We start from the raw sequence: 12,709 nt of genomic DNA, 5'->3' as shown, positions 1-12,709 counted from the left end.
ATTTTCTGAAAACAGAAGAATAGATGTTTTATCTTAGCCACGTTCTGTGTCTCGACATTAAGATTTCCCTTTAGGTCCTTTGTAGCTCCAATGTTTCCCTTGTCGACCACATAAACTTATGTTTTAGAAAATGTTTAGTGTTCAATGTAATGTTGCCAGATAAAATTTGCTTGTAACCTCTCGTTGTCTCTGGGATTAACTTTTTCAATTCGATCCTTTGTATGACCTTCCTGGTTATTATTAACTGAATCCAGTTTGTGACATTAGTCGTAAGAACCTTTATTTGCTTCTTTTTAATTTTTATTTCTCTTGTCATCCAGAGCATATTAGATTTTCTTTTTTCCTTCAAAAGAATATGCCTGGTTTCCACACTAACTGTTGCTTCTCTGCAGGTTGCCCAAGGAGTCACCATTTTTCTGGAATAAATTGATGCCTTGGTAACTGTCCCACTTTGAACAATACATTGCTGCATTTCATTCAAAGTATATTTTTGCAAGGGAAAGAATAAAGTGTAACTCTGAAAGGAGATTATGAAACATCCCAGCTCAAAGGTGGCCAATGAGAAATTGAAGGAAGATGGTGATAATTTTAAAGCTTCCATGCAATTGTCCATAATTCGGAGATGGTGTAGGATTATTTCTAACATTTGTTGTACCTTTGTTGTGCTGTAATGAACTTGCTCTCTAAGTTACTGAAGTATTTAAATAAGTCTGTAGTTAAAACTTGTTTGTAATTGTTCTACCCTTACAGCCTGGCTTGGCTGCAATGCACATGTGCCTGGAGTCTCATGATGTGCAGGTCCTGCCTTCTGCTATGTTTTAAGATGTGCACAGTGCCAATATCCGAGCTGTGAGTGTGAAAGTGACTGCTAGTGTGGCTGCATCATCACTGCTTCTTAATCTTCCACCATTTGCAGGGCAGGTTGAAGTTCTTGGGTATCTAAACAGAAAAAAGGACAAGCTTTGGGTCATGATGAGAGGAGAAGAGAAAGTATGAAGTGAATGTTTACACCACCTGCAGCTTCTCAGCCAAAGTTGTGGGGTGAGGGAATATGAGTGCTAAGTGTGTGAAGGTGAGGGGAAGCATATGAATGTTAGGTTTGAATCCAGATTGGTAGGGATCATTGTTAGGTGAGTATTGGGGCTGTGGTGAGTTGAGCAATGATTGAGATTGTTGGTGCAGATTTTATGGTATGATATTTGAAGATGCATTCACTGACCTTAATCACTCATGAGGTCATTAAACCTCTTGCAGCATTACATCCAGGACCTTGGGGCTAATCTTCTAGCATTGACCACTGTGGCTATCTGCCCCCCTGTCTTCTAATTGTGTGTTGGGGGGCCTCCTGCAAATCCCACACCGACCCACCCACTCCCACAGGTACAGGAGATCTCTCCCTCCCACCAGCTCCATCAATATTCCCAGTAAAAACCTGAAACCTTTGGAATGTGTGCTGTCACATGGTCAGCCATTGTTGCACAGCCTGACTCCCCATGAACTCAGCATCTCCAGAAGCCACGATGCACCTTCCCTTTAAGAGGTACGACTAACTTTAAATAGTGCAGGTCAGTTTTAAGGAAGAAAGCAACAATATTGTGGCCCCTGCTGATGCTTGAACATGTTTAGGAGTGGCTGGTGTGAGAAATGGAAGTTATATTAAAAATATTTTTGGGGAATGTCATGTTATTCTGTTTAGAAGGCTGTGTGTGTGTGTGTGTGTGTGTGTGTGTGTGTGTATGATTTAATTAAGCTGGGCAGAGATTAATAAGGGACAGGTTGTCGGGTGGTGGGGGGGTTGGTTTAAAACATAAAAAGGATAGAGGTGTTAGGTTTGAGGTACAAGTAATTAGGTTAGATCTAAAATTTGGATTTTTTAGATAAGTTGAGAGTTTGTTTGAATATCAAAGGGAAGTCAGATATGATATAACAGTAAACATGTTTGCATCTTGCAGGAGTTCCATAGGTAAGTAGAAGTGGGGATATTATATTTTATTGACCGAAAAGCAAAGACAAAATAGAGGCATGAAATATTTTATATTTGGAAGTATTTGAGTTGCAAAGAGGTGTGAGAACAATGGAATCTGAGATAAAAGGGAAAAAAGGGTATTTTAGAGTTACTGTGAGGAGCTAAGCTGGTTGAGGTAGAGCTGGAGCTAAGCTGCTGTTGAGCTGGAGCTGAGTTGGGAGCTGTGGCTCTGGTTTGGGAGAAGATGCAGGTTTGAATCAGTCATTCAGTCAAGCCAGAAAAGTCTTAGGCTGCAAAAAGCAGTTTTATTCTGAAGTTTGAATTCCCACAGCAGATTGGAAGAGACTTACAGTTCATGTGATATGCCATTATTAAAGCTACAGCAGTTTGCCTTGGGTAACATTAATGGATTTTTCTAGTTAAACTTCTATAAGATAGTGTTGCCTGGAAGGTGTTTACTTGTGGGTCTGACCAATTAGAGTGTCTTTTTGGGGGAATGGTTTGTAAGACTAAGTTTAACAGTGTATCTATAATCTTGTGTGCTTAAGTTTTCTTCTTTTCTTGTCAATAAAACTGTTACTTTTAATTTTGAAAATCCAAGAAATGTTACTGGACTCCTTGCTGCTGAGATCAGTATGCCTTCTCATTTTCAGAATACAAAAAAAAGGTTGTGGTCTGTAAGCCAAGTTTCCCTCTGGGATTTGTTTTGCGCAGCAATTAACACTGGCTGTGGGCATAACATTGCCTATAGAAATCATTATAATGAGCAGGCAATACAAATTTGCCAATCTGCCTGCAGTTCTATGAACAGGTACAGGGTAATCATGCATTGAAATCCCTGCACCCATTGCCAGCGGCTATTCAATTTAGTCCCACATTTCTCCAGCCATTTAGTTCCAACCTGAAGTGCATTCTCAAAAGCAGCATGTCCTCTATGACTTTAAATTCTTGTGAGCTCAATTTAATTAAATAATTAAATATCAATTGAGTTGAAATTCCTCCTCGATCAACAGTCACAAACCCTGAAATATGACGCCAGGGACAGGACTTTTCAGTTGGTGTGCGGGGGCGGGCCCGACATGCCAACGCGTAAAATGACGCGCAATGACATCAGGCATGCGTCCCGGCATCATCGCGAAGTCCCGCAATATTTTGTTTGGCAGGCACGCGCCGGAGTCAGCTGTGCGGCAGCTGAAATGTAAACAGCCTATTAAGACCATTAACAAAGTAATTATTGTGATTGTTTATGCTGCCTGTCCAACCTTACGTTTGAGGTCAAGCGGCCTTCGCTTTTTTTAGGAAACCTCATCCACAAGCGAGATGAGGTTTCCTAAAGCTTTTATTAAACAAATAAATACATTTTCATGGAAATAAAAATGTGTCCAATCTCATGTGACACATGAGGGTATATGTTTAAATCAATTTATAAACCTTTTATTTCATAATTTCAGAAGCCCTTCAATCTCTCTAAGGCAGCTCTGTGCCTCAGAGATATTGAAGCGTCCTTTCATGTGCAAGCGTGAAAGAGCGCATGCCCCAAATTCCCTCCTCCCCCTGCCAGCTACTGCTCGTGTCTTACGCTGGGCGGCCCTTAATTGGCACGCCCGCGTAAAATGGTGACATGGAGCTGATCAGGGGCGGCAATTGGCTCCGTAACTGCCCTTACCTGCTCCCACCAAGCCCGCTCACCAACTAAACAATTCTGCCCAGATAACAAAACAACTTAAACTGAGATACTCTCTGGCTCCTGCTTTTGGAAATAAGCAAATTTCTTATCACTATTTAGACACTATTGCAGAGCTGGTCAGCAAGTAGAATGGCTCCTACCTTTTATATCCATTAATGCTTCACATGCAGGAAGAAATGGTATCACAAAATCTGTAATAGCTAATGTCATAATGTACATGTTGTGGCTGGTCTGATGGTAGTATTATAAGCAGAATTCTGGACATCGCTATAATTCAGCAGCATCGGTGGAGAAGAAAGGAGTTGACGTTTCGAGTCCACATGACCCTTGAACAGAACTGAGTATAGTTAGGAGAGGACTGAAATATAAGCTGGTCTAAGGTGTGGGGGGCGGGGGGAGAGAGAAGTTGAGGGTGGGGTGGTTGTAGGGACACGCAAGCAGTGATAGGAGCAGATAATCAAAAGATGTCACAGACAAAAGGATCAAAGAGGTGTTGAAGGTGGTGATATTATCTAAGAAAAGTGTTAATTAAGAATGGATGGCAGGACACTCAAGGTACAGCTCTAGTGGCGGTGGGGTGGAAAGACTGACAAGGTATTAGTTGTAGATTTAAAAATAATGGAAATAGGTGGGAAAAGAAGAATCTATATAAATTTTTGAAAAAATCAAAACGGAGGGGGAAGAAACGGGGTGGGGATGGGGGGAGGGAGTTTAAGATCTAAAGTTGTTGAATTCAATATTGAGCCCGGAAGGCTGTAAAGTGCCTAGTCGGAAGATGAGGTGCTGTTCCTCCAGTTTCTGTTGGGCTTCACTGGATAATCACCACCTTCAACACCTCTTTGATCCTCATCACCACCTTCAACACCTCTTTGATCCTTTTGTCTGTGACATCTTTTGATTATCTGATCCTATCACTGCTTGCTAGTCCCTACAACCACCCCACCCTCAACTTCTCTCCCTCCGCCCCCCCCACCTTAAACCAGCTTATATTTCACCCCTCTCCTAACTACACTCAGTTCTGTTGAAGGATCATGTGGACTCGAAACGTCAACTCCTTTCTTCTCCACCGATGCTGCCAGACTTGCTGAGTTTTTCCAGGTAATTTTGTTTTTGTTTTGGATTTCCAGCATCCGCAGTGGTTTTTTGTTTTTATCGCTATAGTTTGCCTTGGTGGGAGATGGTAAGATGGTGTGACTGTTGTACCAAGCAGTAAGTAGAGGAACAGAGGGGTGGGAAACGGAATAGGCTGCTATTTTGGTCCGAGATTTCTCCTCTTATTTCAGGTAACATGTAGTAAACATTAGGTCAGAACAAGGGAGATTTCATGTGGTGAGAAAAGGGTTATTGTTGAGTCATGTGAATGGCTTCAGCAGCCTTGTTTCCATTTAGTTGCCTCCAACTGAGCCAAATTGCAAAAGTTGGGAGTGGCGCAGTCCTGAACATGGTCTCCATGACTAAAGGTAAACCCACACAGTACAGAAACAGTGAAAACATTATCCATTTAAAAAGAGAAAACTGAAGACTGTTTCCTACAGAAGACCATGTCACTCTGACAGATAACATTGGAACTGTATGTCTGGAAGCTGAACTGACAGTTCTTTGGTAAAGGTTTTCTCTTGATGATAGAATAGCAAATCTGAGTACACAGGTGTCTGGAGTGCATTTACCTGCAATTCTCATTGTAGCACCCACATGAGCAGAAGTCACAGTGACCCAGTGAAAATCATGCAGGAAATTCCACTGCACTGCCATTCAAGCACAGTCGTGTCTGTTTTCACATTTTTAATGCTAAACCCAGGAATATTACCACTACATTTATTTGAAATAATACACGTAAATATAACACAACACACATAAAAGGAGAGCAAATGGTTCAGTATTGTAAAATATTCCAATGTGAAAACAATCAGTCAATTAATTTTTCATGTCACCTCTCTGTCCATGAATGCTAAAGTCACACACGAGTGCCAAATGGGTGTGTAAAAAATTTGATAGTGTGTATCTGCCCAAACAGCTCCAGGAATGTCACCCCCACCCTCCCAGTCACTGGGGTGGATCACGGTTTTGGCTGCGATAAGATAATGACCCAAAGGTAAGGCCATCTGCTTGAGCTGATTTGAAAATTAATGTTTTTTTTCAACCAAGTTTCTTTTCAAAAACTGCCTCATTCAATGTGATATTGAAAATATTGTGCAAATATATTTAAACAAAATTGGTGACAAAATTAATCACTGAGTTGGTCATTTACAGCAACAAAAATATCCAAGCTAATTAGTAATATGAATAAAATGGTGAGATTCCAACAAACTACATGGGATCCTCATCCTCCTCTGAAGATTCCTCAGCCCTTGGTGTGCTGTCCTGCTGGCTTGAAGGTCTGTGCTGCTGGGGTTCAGCTGCATGTCCTCCAGCCGCTGGGCCACCTGCGAGAGTCTCCTGTTCAGGGCCCCTCGCTCTACACTCACTCCAGATACAGAGCCATGTACTCTGTGCTGGACGGCCCACAGCTGCCACTGCACCTAACACCTCGTCCTGCACATGAGGGCTGTGTTCCTCATCCAGTGTCCCTGAATCTAAAACCTCACAAGGAACTGTCAACGTGAAAGTACCTGAGATTTTGCTTGATGAGCTAGTCTGGTATGACAATGCTTTCTCAGGCAGGCTTCTCTTTTCTTGTTGCCTGAGGCAATCCGTGGCTCCTGGGGGTGGGACCACACCTCTGGCACCTGTGAGAGAAACAAGAGAAGCTTAGTATAGGAATTCATGCAGACACTCATCATCCCTCAGTGACGTTTCTGAACACTGCACCCAATTCACAGCATGCTGTCAGACTAGGCTTTCCTCACAGATTCAGTGCCACCCTTACACCATCTAAAGTGCCCCCCACACCCAGAAAACAATCATTCACCAAGATCCACCACCATGACAACCAATGCCACAATATTCCTGAGAGAGCCTCCTCCATGGCCCTTTGCACCTATAAGGGGGGATTTGCTGTCACCCACACGTTCCCTCTATCACAACCTGGTAATTTCTATGGCCCTTTCCTCCATGGACAATACTGAGAGCAGCATTGGCTCCCAGTCTGGGTTTTCTCCCTTTTTTCAGATATCGTGTTCTCGATTCTCCTGCATGGACAAGAGGGAGAGGGTGATGAAGCGGTTCAGTCGGACATGGAAAACCTCCCGCTTTGAAATGACATTTCCTTTTTGGCAGCCCATATACATTAACAGCAGTTGCTGAGTCAGTGGCCTGGAGACAAACTGCTCCGAGGTTGTGTCCCCCAGGTGATTTTCTTGCTGTATGTTGTGATCCAATGGGGATCGCGGAGTAGATGGGAGTCCCAGTAACCTTGCCAGAGTTCAGCAGGTAACTGAAGGGTTTGTGGCACTGCACCTGAGTACTCCCTCAAGTCACTGACCACCTTTGCAATCTGTGTCCATGCCTTCTTGGTTATGATGGGGTTAGCTTGCTTGCAGCCAGGCAGGAAGAGTACCACCAGGAGTTCAAGACCTTGGTTCATAATCCTTAGCATCAGCGTGTCCCAGATCTCCCAGCTGCCGTCTCCTTCAGCCATCCTGTTATTGGATTAGAAGGGGTACATGGGTCACTATGTGTTTTCTCCAAGTGTGTGGTGCATGAATAACTTGAGAAGATGCCATGATATTGAGGGGACGGTGTTTAACAGGCTTGTTGCCTCACCATTGTACGAGTGCCAGGGCAGCATGCATTGAAACTGAAAGGCTACTATGTAAGGGGCCAGAGCTCCTTGAAGGGCACACATGCCATGGCATGAGGCAAGATTGAGATTATCCTAAGGATTATTCAATGTCTGGTTCTGATTGTTGAGATTGCAGGCAGGGGGGAGTTATGAGGGGTAGTGGAGTGGAGATCTGAGTGTGGGGTTAAGCGCCTGAACTGGGTTGCTGGTTTTGCAATTTGTATTTATTTCGAGAAGATTTGTGCACTGAATTCAGAAGCAATGAATCCACTAAGACCTTTAGAGATTTTTAAGAATGAAACTAAAATATTTATTAACAAACCATAAGATTTAAAGCACATAAATAAGACTGTAATTACTTAATACTATAACAAATCCTAAATTCCTAATTAACCTGACTGCCAATTGTACGCCATTTTAAGTCAACAGTCCAAAATGGATTTTAAATTTCTTAAAAAGCCAACAAGTTACCGCAGTACCTACTTGTCAGTGGAATTCCAAAATCTTGTCTTCAACTTTAGTTACTGGATAGAGAAGACTTATGCACAAATGGCTGGAGGCTTCCCAAAGGCTGTTTCACACACTCCCATTAGATCTTTCATGGCCCTCAACATAGCTTTTCATTCCCCATTATATATGTTTCGCTTTCTTTAATGTATAAATTCCATTGTTCCATATGTCTTTGGAACTTTACCTTTCCCATAATGTAAAATCCTTTCATGTTGCCAATATTGTCAGTAACCTTGGGAAAATAAACACACACTGCTTAGCCTTGCTAAACTGGCTAGTTGTAAACATCCTAAAATTCGTTTGAAATGCAAACAACCACTTCACTTTTCTAAAAATGCAAATTCCCTTCATACCTTACATGCTAAGACTGCATCCATGTTGATTCATTTGCATTTCAAGTATATTTCTATACCTAGCTCCTTTTGATAATTTCAAGCTTGCAGCCTACCTGACTCCAAATGTAATTAAATCACACAGACAGAACCATCTACAATCACACCCATAAACCTACTTTACAATAAACCAGAATAATATTATGAAAATTATTATACTTTTGTAACAGAATATCACAGTATCTTTACGTTGCAGAAGGAGGCCATTTAGCCCATCGAGTCTTCACTGTCTCCCTGAAAGAGCATTCCACCTAGTCCCACTCCTCTGCCTTATCCCTGTAACCTTGTCCATTCACTTTTATCAGGTAGCAATCCAATTCCCTATTGAATATCTCGATCGAACCTCCTTCCACCACCCTCTCAAGAAGATTGTTCTAACCACCCTCTGGGTGAAAAAAATTTTCCTCACATCACATTTACTCCTTTTGCCAATTAATTTGAATCTGTCCTCGATGTTCACTTGAGTAGGATTATTTTATCACCATCTGCCCTGTCCATACCCCGCAGGATCTTGAATACCTCCAACAAGTCACCTCTCAGCCTTTTTTCCAAGGAAAAGAGTCCCGATCTCTCCAATGTATCATCATAGTTTTCGTTCTTCATCCCGGGAATCACTCTTGTGATACTCCTCTGTACTCACTCCAGTGCCTTCACGTTCTTCCTCTCAAGTATGACATCCAGAACTGGAGGCAGTACCGATAGGTTAACAAGTGGCTTTGCCATGGAGAATTCACCACTGATGGTGACTGACAGTTAACTGCCAAGCATTGTTTGAAATTTAAACCAGGCAGCTTGACCCTGATCGGTCAAGGCATTGCCCTGAGGAATGAATCAGCAAATGGCTGTCACTTATTTTGTTTAACTGAAACAGGCGCAATGTGTGTATATGCTTTTTCAGTCTGCAAAGAACAGGGCCCTGTGTATTAATATATGTAGCTTCCAGTACACACAAGTGTGCCACATTGTGAGCCTGACTGACAATCTTAAATTGGTTGTCAGCATAATTCTAAGCACACTGAGGACTACTTAGCAAATGTCCAATCGTGGAATCATGTCTAATGTTGCACACTGTGTTTTGAGTTTTGCAAGTACGGGCTGGTTGGGTATGGTCTGTACCCTGCCCATTGTGAACAGCAGCTGGGACATGCTGTCTGATACAAACCGCCAGTCTTTGGAACATGTGGCCAACATACCTAGCATCACACCGGCACTGGAATTCACAAACACATTATTCATTTGTGTGATAGGCAGGACATCTTTTTGGCTTGACAGCAGCATCCTGCTAGTGGCGAATACCACTTGTGTTGCTACTGCACAGTAGCAGCGTGAAACAGCTAGCTTCACCTGTTGCTCAAATTTTTCAGACACCTTGTTATTCCAGGGTAATCTGGGGTACATTGAGTACTTAAAAGGGCTGAAATTGATGGCCTTAGGTCCATTCATGAGTTTGCGTGATATATAGTGCAAAATGATCTGATCAGGGTAGCCATTGACACGCAGGATGCCTTTGATGCGCTCTATATCAGTATCAATCTTGCATGGTGAGCAAATGTCTCGGGCTCTATTTAAGAGGTTGCTGATAAGACCAATCTTTTAGTGTGTGGAATTATAAGAATCTCAACACGTATATTGACCAGTGAAGGTCGGTTTGCAGTAGACCGTGGTAGAGAACCCCCTGGCAGAGTTCTCAACTAGTACATCAAGGAAAGGGAGTTAATTTGACTGCTCCATTTCTAAGGTGAATTTGAGCGCAGGATGGAGCCCATTAAGATGTGTAAGGAAATTGTTACATGCAGCTACGGATTTAAAGATGGAAAATGTATCATCCATGTATCAGAAATATTCGAGGGATACGAGGTTAGGTATCATTCGATGAAAGACACATTTCTCATGGAACCAAACAAAGATGCTTGTGAGAGCTAAGCACTCTCTTTTTTACAATATAAATTGTTGTTTTCTCCTGATATTGGTATTCTTGTGAGTGTCCTGATGAGTGCAAGATGAAAAGATTAGACATGTCTCTTCTATCAGCAATACTCAAGCTCCGAACAACCAAACAACAATTAATTTTCTTTGAAGTGTAGCCGTACCAAGATGGTTGTTGAGGCAGCCCTTTCATCAATCCTGAGATGGGGTGAAGCCACCACTGAACTTGACACCATTTCCGGCAGGAATTATACCTCCGCCACACTTGGGGAGGCAGCCGCCCTAAGCCTGACTCAGGGGGGGTGAGAACGTGATGGGGGACAGGGCCATTTTGGGGGTTGGATTGCAATGTCGGGAAATGGCACCTCAAAGGGGGAAATATAGCTCCTTGTTTCTCCTTTCTAATGTTAGATCCCGCTCCTGTTATTGTATTCTCTACTGAGGGCGTTAAAAGAATTAGAATAGTAATCATAGGAAATTTCAACTACTACATATGAACAAGGAGCAGGAGTAGGCCATTCAGCCCCTCAAGCCTGCTCCACCATTTAATAAGATCATGGCTGATCTGATAGTAACCTGAAATCTGCATCACACCTACCCCTGATAACCTATCAGCCCCTTGCTTACCAAGAATCTATCCACATCTGCCTTAAAAATATTCAAAGACTCTGCTTCCACCATCTTTTCAGGAAGAGTGTTCCAAAGACTCACGACCCTCTGAGTGAAAAAATGTCACTTCATCTCTGTTTTAAATGGGTAACAACTTATTTTTAAACAGTGACCCCTAGCTCTAGATTCTCCCACAAGAGGAAACATTCTCTCCACATCCACCCTGTCAAGACACCTCAGGATCTTATATGTTTCAATCGAGTCACCTCTTACTCTTCTAAACTCCAGCGAATGCAAGTCTAGCCTGTCCAACCTTTTCTCATAAGACAACCCACCCGTTCCAGGTATTAGTCTGGTAAACCTTCTCTGAACTGTTTGTAACGCATTTACATCCTTCCTTTAAAAAGGTGACAAATGCTAAACACAGTATTCCAAATGTGGACTCACTAGTGCCCTGTAAAACTGAAGCGTAACCTCCCTATTTTTGTATTCAATTCCTCTTGCACTCAATGATAACATTCTATTAGCTTTCCTAATTATTTGCTGTACCTCCATACTAGCCTTTTGCAATTTATGCACTAGGACACCCAGATCCCTCGGCACCTCAGAGCTCTGCAATCTCCCACCATTTAGATAGTATGCTTCTCTTTTATTCTTCCTCCCAAAATGGACAATTTCGCATTTTCCCACATTATACTCCATTTGCCATATCTTTTGCTCACTCACTTAACCTATCTATGTATTTCTGTAGCTTCCTTACGTCCTCTTCACAGCTTGCTTTCCTACCTATCTTTGTGTCATCAGTAAATTTGAGAAACATCCCATCCATCCCTTCATCCAAGTCATTTATATAAATTTTAAACAGTTGAGGCCCCAGGACTGTTCCCTGTGGCCCAGCAGTCATTACATCTTGCTAAACTGCTGAAAAGGACCCATTTCTGCCTACTCTCTGCTTTCTGTTAGCCAGCTAATCCTTACCAATGTGTTATCCCCTACACCATGAGCTTTTATTTTCCACAATAACCTACGATGTGGCAATTCATCAAATGCCTCCTGGAAATCTAAGTACAGTTCATCCATTAGCTTCTCTTTATCCACAGCACGTTACTTCCTCCAAGATTTCCAATAAGTTGGCTAAACACGATTTCCCTTTAACAAAACCATGTCGACTCTGCCTGATGAGCTTGAGCTTATCCAAGTGCCCTACTAGAACCTCTTTAATAATAGCTTCTAACATTTTCCCTTCAGCAGATGTTAGGCTAACTGGCCTGTAGTTTCCCGCTTTCTGTCTCCCACCCTTTTTGAATAATATGGTTACTTTTGCTTTCTTTCAATCCAGTGGGACCTTCCCCAGATCTAGGGAGTTTTGGAAATTTAAAGCCAACGCATCAACTATCTCACCAGACATTTCTTTTAAGACCCTAGGATGAAGTCCATCAGGACCCGGGCACTTGTCCACCTGCAGCTCCAACAATTTACTCAGTAACACTTCTCTGGTGACTGTAATTTTCCTGACTTCCTTCCCCACTTCCAGTTCCTGGTTTATAGCTGCTTCTGGGATGTTACTTGTATCCTCAATATTGATTGGACAGAAGAGCTGGATAATAGGGATAAGGGGATGGAGTTCCTACACTGCTCCTACAGAATTCCTTTCGAACCCAATACGTGGACGCCCAACATGGGAAAATTCTCTATTGGATCTAATAATGAGGAATGAACTGGAGCATATAAGAGAAGTAAAAGTAGGGAAATATCAGGCAATAGTGACCATAATATAATAGGATAATAGAGAAGGGTATCACTTTGGCAAAACACAAGTTAACAGATTTGTGAAAGCTGATTTTGAGGGGTTGTTATTTGTTTATTCTTTTACAGGATGTGGGCATCACTGGCTAGGC

The 12,709-nt window shown here is 42.3% G+C and overlaps 2 long non-coding RNA genes across 2 annotated transcripts in view; both read left to right on the top strand.

Annotated features, from left to right (window-relative positions):
• The window catches only part of LOC144690650 (uncharacterized), a 65,155-nt gene that overhangs the window by 24,058 nt on the left and 28,388 nt on the right, over nucleotides 1-12,709 (top strand). The gene's annotated exons all lie outside the window — the stretch shown is intronic.
• Nucleotides 4,646-6,017, top strand: LOC144690652 (uncharacterized). The gene is made up of 3 exons (XR_013578927.1): nucleotides 4,646-4,751; nucleotides 5,668-5,745; nucleotides 5,904-6,017. It is a non-coding gene; the product is annotated as an uncharacterized LOC144690652 (long non-coding RNA).

This window comes from Cetorhinus maximus, chromosome 15 (assembly GCF_964194155.1).
Source record: "Cetorhinus maximus chromosome 15, sCetMax3.hap1.1, whole genome shotgun sequence".
NCBI lineage: Eukaryota > Metazoa > Chordata > Chondrichthyes > Lamniformes > Cetorhinidae > Cetorhinus > Cetorhinus maximus.
Note: the sequence above shows the minus strand (reverse complement) of the source record. Positions and strands in the feature narration are given on the sequence as shown.